Raw genomic sequence first — 9,695 nt, 5'->3', positions numbered from 1 at the left:
TGTACTGTACTTGTATGTATTGTTTGCTTGAGAATACAACAGAGAATAAACTGCCCAAATACCCTTAAACAAAGGAAAAGTACGTCCTTTATGAAGGCATAGAGCCTTTACTACATGAAAATGAAAATTAATGAATACACTGTGTACAGTAATTTACCTGATAAGACAGACCTCAGAAAAATACTTTATGAGGCATAAAGCTGTCTATAATGAAAATTAATTAACTAAGGGTTTTTTGCCCTGCCAGGGTGTGGCCGAGTTATCCGGACTGCCGGGTTATCGAGTGCCGAGTTTTCGGGACTCCACTGTATTACAGTTGACCGTTAAGAAATATTGAAAATTGTCGAAATTTTAATTTTATAGATATAGATTGTACAGTAAAGGGCTGTCTATAAATTACGTCCGCATTTTTCTTGAAATTTTTATACTTCCTCTCCTCGGATGCCTAACAAAACTCGATTTCCCTTAAAACATTTATTACCTTATGAATGATGGATACCATAAGTAAAAACGAAGCATAGAAGTTTTGAAATAAATGAGTAAAATGCATAAACCCAGTGGTGATATTCAGCGGGTTCGCACAGGTTCGGCCGAACTCGTTGTTAATATTTTCCAAGTTTTCCGAACCTTGTTAAACATACGTAACATTTCTCAGTGGTTTTGTTTCTTTTAAAAAATATATTAAAATATACGTATTATACTCTGTAACACTACTAAACTAGAGCCTTATACCCCGTTCGTCTTGGTGCGACCTACCTTGACCGTTTCCATCTTGACTGAAATGAGTTTCAACCGCTATCGACAAGAGAGTTCTTGAAATTAGGGGTACGTTCGTAAAGTCAAACCAGTTAAACGCGTTAGTAACGAATCGTTCGAATAGTAGTAGTCTCGCCCAGTGCGCATGCTCTGGAGTGATAACGTTTCAAATGAAACTCTAATGAAGTTCACAAAGGAAAGAGTTAGTTTACTTCGTTAAGAAAATGGCGCCCGACGATATCGATGTTTCTAAATCTACTCGAGTGTTTAAATTGTGAATTAAAAGATGAAATGAGTGGAGTAACTGTCCACCCGAAGCAATCTAAGAAAAATATTTCTGATAAGGCTGCACTAACAACATTCATATCTTCGATTTTAGAAACATCCATTTAGTTATAAACGAATCGTTCGAAAAGTCTAACTTTATTTAGTTCGAACGATTCGAATAACGATGACGTCATTCTCGTTTAACTCGTTCGACTTTACGAACGTACCCTAGATCCAGTCAAGAGAGAGATCCCACAATCCCGCGCATGCGAGAAAATACAAGATGGCTGCGGAACACGTGTCGTGCTATCGACAGCGAAATAAAAAAGATATTGTATTTCGAGAGACGATGACATCTGTCTATAATTAGATATATCGCAAGAAAAAGTATTGTATTTATTTCTAACCAAAACTTCCATTTTGTTTGTCGGTGTTAGTGACTTACCGCGTTAGAGAACCCTTTGTTAAATATTTCGAATATCACCACTGCATAAACCGTATAAAATTTAATGAAATTAACAGACGTCTACCAAAGCTCAATCCCTTCCGATCTGTCCGACGTGAGGCCAGCTTAGCAATTATGCGCCCTGGGCAAGATAGTTATTTGCCGCCCCTTATATATATATATAGGCATTGTGTAATTTTAATTTTAAAGAATCTGATTTACTCCCTACGTGAAATAGCATAACATTACCCCAAAAAATACAAATACATTAAATTTAAAAAAAAATTAGGTTTTTTATTGTGAGTAGAAAATGAATATATTTTTTGTTTTATTAGAAGGTACAGTATATGATATACTGTATTATTAAAGTAATACAATAATCACATGTGGCATATCCAAAAATAATTAATAACAGTACGATGTCGATATTAATTGCAAAAATAATACATAAAAGTTTATAATAGAAATTATAAACTTGTAAACTGAAGCTGTCACATTCGCTTTACAATAAGTTTGTTCCAACACAAGTACAGTACCTGACTGGTTTGAATCTGAAACCGTACTAGGCATGCGCAATGTCATTTTACAGCCAAGAACTGAACAATGGGCATGCCAGTTTTAAACCAGTTAGGGACTGGTGTTGAAACAAACCTAATATTTGAAGTTAGAATTTTAAAAGTACTGTACATTTTTTGTCACTCTCAGCCTAGGAATAAGTTTGGGTAGAGGTGTGAAGTTAAAGTCTTTAACCGTTAAAATAAAATACTCGCAAATATTTTTATAAATTTATTTTGTTTTCATCATAGTTTCACAATTTCTACGAAAAACCGGACAAATTAATAATTAATATATCAATTTCATCGGCTATCTCCTTGTCATCTGCAAGTAGTTGGTTAAAAAAGTTATTTGACCGACAATTTTGAAAAATTTTTTAGTGGTTTATAGAAAATCCATTACAGAAGCTAAGTTAAAATCTTTACTTTGCATTAATTTACTAATAGAATTAATTCGGTTCAGAATTTCAATCCAAATTATAATTGAACATACAAATTTAAACTTTTTAAGTTGATTCGATAAACCGGAATCCTCATTTCGCGCAGAAGTGTCCATATCCGAATCTTCGTTTATATAATGCATCGTAAACATTATCTATTTGATACTTTAGTGGTTTTATTGCATCTATTCGGCTCTCTCATCTTGTGTCATTTAGTGGTTTTAATGTTAAACCATCTACGTGTTTTAAAAGGATGACGATCGCAAAGTTAATGATGCAAAAAATACATAAATCTTTGGAACTATAATAAAGAAATTTACAGCTTCTAGTGAAGATTTTTCCATATCATTTACCACAAGATTTAATGAATCGCTACTGCATGATTCATAAAAGACTCTAGTGTTTAAATTTTTTTATCCTAGTTTGAAGTCTAGTAAGAACACCCTTCATATCAGACCCGTTGTCGTAGCCTGGTCCTCTGATAGTCTGTACAAGTAACCCCATTTTATTTAACTGGATTAATTCTTTGAGATTCTACATCTATTGTGAGAGAAGATTTCAGTCTGTGCATTAGCCCAAACCACGATTTTTGAGCAACTAAGTGATGTTTTGAAGTTTCATGAGATTGTCATGTTGCTAATTACGGTAGCCATCTTTACTTAATTAAGCTAGACGAAGATACATTAAAAATTTCACAATAGAAACAAAAGACATCATCTCTTAAAATTAAAAAGAAAAACTTTTATAAATAAAAATATTAATGTCACAAATATGTTTTAAAATGTTAGATAATTTTAACAGATAATTTTGGTGTGCTTCAATTTTATTAATTTATTTTTCACTTTAATTATTTTTGTTTTTATTACATGAAAAATAGTAATCCATGAATTTTGTAATGGAGCTTCGTTTCTTAGGATGATAGAGTCTGATGTCATTTTTGTCTATTGGTACCGGTATCTAGAATATACAAAACAATATTTAAAAAATAATAAAATACACTATAATTAAACTTAAACAGTCTATTAATAAATATATTTTACTGATAAGTGTTTTAAATAGCTTATTAATGTCTCATAAAATAGGGATTTCCCTATCCTATGATACTGAGACATCTACTCATGGATCGAAGGAGGAATCTGAGTTTAAATCCTCAACAATTTTTCATGGTCAGATATGTCTAACTCGTTCTCCACTTCCCGATCATTCATTTTCCTCTCCCTTTTCCTCCCGGTGTTTTCGCCTTTGGGCATTGAGAAAGCTTGTTAAAAGCTTCTCTTAATTAATTCCCAAAAACCAAAAACAATTTTCTACTACGTTGAATTTATCATTTAAAACAGATGAATAATTTATATATAGAATATAAATATTTATTGAGCACTTAATTTTTATAATTATTTATAGAAATATTTGCCATTTTATATATTCGAAACTATTGAAATAATAACGTTCGAATAAAATGGCCAAATGAATAAAAACAGTCACAAGATTTACTCAATTGATTTTTTTACTTTTATTGTCCTGAGGCTAAGAGAGTCTTTTTTCAACCGATCCTGAAATTTCCATACTGGCATCGATTTATTTCTATTTTATTGGTTTATTTAACGATGGTATTATAGTGACCCATTACTGTAATCAGAACAATAGTTCTTAATCTTTTCTACTACCCGCACCCCGGCAGGATGGTCGAACGATCACGGTGACAGCCTGCCGCTCTGGGGGACCCGGAATCAAATATAGATGGATCAAAAATCCCCAGGAATTTTTCGGGAGGTGGTCCGACCGGATATGTCGGACCCCATCCCTCACCACCCGGCCGCCCCATTTTGAGTCTGGCCGAACTCATAATGGGCTTGCTAAAAGAAGCATTCTTAGTACCCACAGGGCGGAAAGAGTAAACAAACAACCAACCGCACCCCTTGAATTTTTACTTTTTCTATTTTAAATAACAGAGGAAAAGTATGGCGATCGGTCAAGAAATAACCTCGCAAGATTTGTATATGAGAGGGTACGATTTTGTTCACCCGCTTTAAAGCTTAATAACTCATTTGTCTTTTGTCGAAAATTTCTGAAATTTTGCAGGGAGATTTGTTTATTGAGGGTTTGTTTGTTTTATTAAGTTATGGCAACGTAACACTTGGGCGATCTGCCTAAGGGGATGCCTTCCGGGAGGTCTTTTTAAGGAAAACTGGCTTCTATTTAGGCGTTACAGACGTGGAGAAACTCAGAAAACTCCACGTGGCCAGCGCGTTGGCAAAGCGTCAACCCAGGACCCACAAGTGTTCAGTGGTTTTTCGGCCATTGGTGGGCGAATCATGTGTCGTATATAGTTGGGTAAGATTTAATGAAGATTTTACTCGTTATTAGCATTTACAATTTTTTTATATATAAAACTGATCTCTAAATTAAGCTTTTTGCCATTTTATAATAATTAATTTTATAATAATTCAAATATAAATATGAAATTTTTTAAAATAAATATCATAACAGATGGCACACGCAATTTTAAGTGTTTTTACGGAGGAAGTGACGGGAGTCGATGGATTTTTTTAAACGTGTTATCAAACTTTCATGGAATTTCTAATTCTAGATAGAAATTTAGAAATATTTAGGTTTAGATTAGAAATTTACAACAGAAAAGCTACAATTATACATTAAATAATGAACGTTCTATGTTAAAGACAAGGCAAATAATTTTCGACAGGATATAAAAACATATATATAGTGCTTCAGAATTGTCTTATATTTTTTACTTCCTGTTAAAGTTTAATTATAAGTTGTTTATTATCGGAGGAACAGTTGTAAGATAACTTAGATACTGTACTTTTCTTATTACAGTATTAATTGAATGCAACTGAAATGATATAAATAGTATAAATATACAGTACGTCAAATAATGGAAAACGACGTACAATCATATTTTATTATTACAATAGACCCCCTAGAACACTGTTGATAATTCAGCGTTATATGAATTCCATGTTGTACGAGTCACTTAGATTTTACAAATACGTGAGTAGTTCACAGCCCGGCACACGTATTTGTAAAATCTAAGTGACTCGTACAACATGGAATTCATATAACGCGGAATTATCTACAACGTTATAGGGGGTCTACTGTGTTTGACTCCCGTCCCGTGAGCACTAAGAGGGCCTCTTTAAAAACCTATCATTAGTTCTACCACTCTGTTCATGCAAAATATATTCAAATACAGTATTATTAAACACAACTTAACTGATGTGTCTTTTGTTTATACTCAAGCTTTTAATTTGCACTAATTCCTTTATGAATTGTTTCTACATAAAATTATTATTTTTTTTTTATTGTGGTATTCGAAATTCTGCTTTCCAGGCTTGGGCCTAGTGAGTATATGACTCGGATTTGATCCAGTGTACCCAGAGCGGTTGGCTGATGTTTTAATCTCTTCGGCCATCCCGCCGACTAATGTCATCAATCTTATGTTTATTAATTAATTAGATATTATTACCATTTCATCAGTTATCCACGTCATGTGCTGTGATTCAGTCAGAGGATATGGAAATCTGTTAGCAGGGATTGTCTTCGAACGTTTGATAACTTCTAAACTCGCTGCTGTAGATATTTTTTTAAAAAAGTTTATACNTAGCGTACCTAGATTACACTTATTTTAATTTTAAAAAAATATATGAAATTATTCAAACTTCAAGACACCATTAAAAATAAAAATTGCATTATAGTGAATATTTTTTTTAGTTTACTGTATAAGTTGGCGACCCTACAGAAAACCCGTCGCGACCCATAGATTGGGAACCCGTGTCCTAATGGAATGCGGTTCGACATTGTTAAGAAATACGATCCAGAACGATGTCCCGAACTGATGACGTCACTACAGACTTGCACGTTATGCATGTGCATATGCACTCTCTTGATCAAAGCTTTGAAAGCTGCGACTTTGTACTGTGGAGGGTCACAAGACCCAGCTGGTATGTATAAACAATCTGTGCTCGGTTTGCGATACACCGCTATGTGGACAGTTGTTCTCTCCATCATAATGTCCAGGAAGTGAGCTTCTGTAGGATGTACCTGGTCTACTTCTATAGTTAAGCCATACGGGTTGTCATTGATATCATCTACTAGTGCATTACTGCACTAGTAGATGATATCGCACATAGTATACACTCTTCTTCCCAAACAGCATTCCGGTCCAAAATGAAACACAGAGGATATAGCCAAACAGCACGGATACCATGGGCTCATAAATAAACTGAACACAAAAATACAGCAGGAAGCAAACCGTCACCAACTCTCCAACGTTATTCCAAGTAGCAACATCCCTATCACATATAATCTGGTGCTAAAATCCATATACAAGGAGATAGCTAAGAAAAATAATATCCATATTACAATTAGAAGATGCACTACGATTTTTGATTTGTTATGAAATGGAAAAGACACCCCAGACCAAAATAAGCTTCCCGGTGTCTACACCATCCCTATCATTGATCACAGGTGTGATAGAAACATGATCCACATAAGATCAACCAAACGTCCCCCTCGTAACCTGGATCAAAGAGCATAAAGCAAATATTAACCATGAAAGAACCAACACAGCTCTGGCCGTATACGTGTCAGATCCTAACATAGAACAGAACCCATATTCTCTCAAGCAAAGGTCATTCACACCACCCACCGCACGAACCATCTCAGATGGCTGGAGGCGATCTACATATGCCTAAACACGTTTAAAGAATGTAACTGCATTAACTACAAGGATGAAATCGCTCTATTGACGACCTGGCAGCCCTACTAGATAAATCTCGATATCGAAATCTAGATATCGAGGCCCTACTAGATAAATCTCTTGGATAGAACACATGTATAATGCACAAGTCCATAGTGACATCATCGGGGGGACATCGTTCCGGATCGTATTTCTTAACATCATCAAACCGCATTCCGTTAGGAGACTGTTACCTGAAGAAGAACCGTAACGGTTCGAAAATGTTTGTAACGTAATTGTAGAGTGTGATGAAATGCACACTGGTAAAAGGTTTATAGATACATGGTTGTGTTATATACAAACTTCCAGTCTAAACTGGAAGTCACATGATTTCAATTCAAAATTTTTAGTAAAATTAAAATATGATTAAAACTTTCAGCCTGGAATTGTGATGATATCCCAGTAAGTAATTTTGATTTTTTTTCTCTTACATTCTGTATGAACAGAGACAATTAAGATAAACATTACTGCTCCATGCAGAACACAACACCATACCATTACAACCTTGTGTTGACATCCTTTTATTGATGTATGTTATCAGCATTCTAAATAGGACATAATGAGACGCCAGCATTCAAAAGGCACTATAAACCGTATACAAATTTTTAATCATTCTGTGAACAGATTCACGAGAAATGACTCAATAATGGAAATTTCTGGCCATAGAAAATTTTGAGAAAATTGAGTATTAAACTCATTAACTAGAGATCAAGCTTTTCTACCTAATAACCTTCAACTTAACAAGACTTTTTTGATTTTTTGAATAACATACAGCAAAGAAATTTTTCAAATGTGCAACATTTATACTTTTCAATTTGATATAATTTATTAACAAAGCTGTTATTATATTATGCACCATCTTACATTAATTAGTATCTAAGTATTTCCAAACTTTGCTTTATACTAGTACTAGCTGTACCCAGCCACGCTTGCTGAGGCTCAAAATGTATCTATTATAAATGTATAACACTCCCCGCAAGAGGGAATTTCAAAAAATCCCTTCTTAGTGTACATTCTCGACATACCCTATTAAAACGCAAAATAGTATAATAGAAGCCGAGTTCTTCACGGTAATCCTTAATTTTGTTCCTCTCCTTTGCAGTGGGGAATTTCGACATCTATATAATATACAAGTTCTTAAACGTGCACTGCATTTCTAGCCGACCACGCGACTACACCGCGCAGTTACCTATCTCGTATACGTAAACATCTTGCTTCTCGCCACTTGCCGACACCAAAAATATAACGTTTACCTAGATGATATCTTTTAATTTATATGAATGTTTAACAGAATAATATACAGCCTACGTCCACCCCGAAGGTCTATTCTAAATATTGATGAAATAATTTTTGAAATCGGACGAGTAGTTTCGGAGATTACCTCCTACATCCGAACTTGCAAACTTTACCTCTTTATAATATTAGTATAGATTGTAATAATCAATTTGAAATGGAAATTTGCAAACGTTTAAAAACTATTTTGCAGTTAATAAGACAAACACACAATCTTAAGATCAGGATAGATATTTTGAAACTTATCTATCTTAAAGCATATAAAAGCATATTTTAAAAATATCTTAAGCGATAAAGAAAACAAGACAAACATACATAAACTATATTAACATCTATAATATACATATAATTATATAAAAAATAAGTAGATCCAAAATCCCAACATCTATAATTAATTATTACATAATTAACAATGATAATAATTAAGTAGTCTATATTAATAAAAAGTTAAACATAATTAATAATGAAATAGATAATTTTTAAATTAAAAAATATATACAAAATTAAAATGCATTTTTTTTATAATTAAATAATCCTTATACACTTGTTATCAAAATAAATGAAATCATAACTTCAAGTGTCAACAACACTACAACAGGTATTTAGTCTTTTAACAAAAACACAGTTACTCTATTCAATAGTAAAAAAAAAATATTATTAATTCGTCTTTATTTATTCCGTAAATTCAAACAATTGCATGTAAAATCAATTAATGAATTTCAATAAAATTAAATTGCTATCTATCAAATATTATTTTGCATATCTAAGCCTAATCTCCCATAGCTGTATTTCTACAGCAAGAAGAAGAAAAAAAAAAAATGGCGAATTATTCACGTCTACTCACCGATATTTATGGAAATCTGCGTCTAAACAAGTATTTAGAAACGTGGATTTTTTTAAATCCTTTCTAATTTGTGTCACAAAATACAAATTGTAAACTTTCTATTCGACATAACATCCCCACACCTGAAACACATAACACCTGATGACGTCACGTCATCGAGGCCATAAATGAGTTCCCTCTTTAAACGATATTCGTATTTAATTGTAACGAAAAATTAATGTTTTTAAATGTGATTTAAAATTTAATTTATCTTAAAATGATTAAAATTAATTATTTAATATTTTTTTAAAATAAAATGTTGTAAATTTCAATGTAATCAAATTTAATGTAATTTGTTAGG

The 9,695-nt window shown here is 32.9% G+C and overlaps 1 protein-coding gene across 1 annotated transcript in view; it reads right to left on the bottom strand.

Annotated features, from left to right (window-relative positions):
* LOC111636353 (lysine-specific demethylase 4C-like) overlaps positions 1-9,509 on the bottom strand; it is a 111,142-nt gene extending 101,633 nt beyond the window's left edge. The window contains exon 1 of the mRNA XM_023381568.1: positions 9,356-9,509. The gene's annotated coding sequence lies outside the window, so the exon portion shown is untranslated. The remainder of the gene's footprint in view (positions 1-9,355) is intronic.
* Between the last annotated feature and the right edge of the window lie 186 nt (positions 9,510-9,695).

The sequence above is a fragment of the Centruroides sculpturatus genome, unplaced genomic scaffold (assembly GCF_000671375.1).
Source record: "Centruroides sculpturatus isolate CEXI.00-Female unplaced genomic scaffold, Cexi_2.0 scaffold1035, whole genome shotgun sequence".
NCBI classification, from domain to species: Eukaryota; Metazoa; Arthropoda; class Arachnida; order Scorpiones; family Buthidae; genus Centruroides; species Centruroides sculpturatus.
The sequence above is the reverse complement of the archived record's forward strand: the minus strand, read 5'-3'. Positions and strand labels throughout refer to the sequence as shown.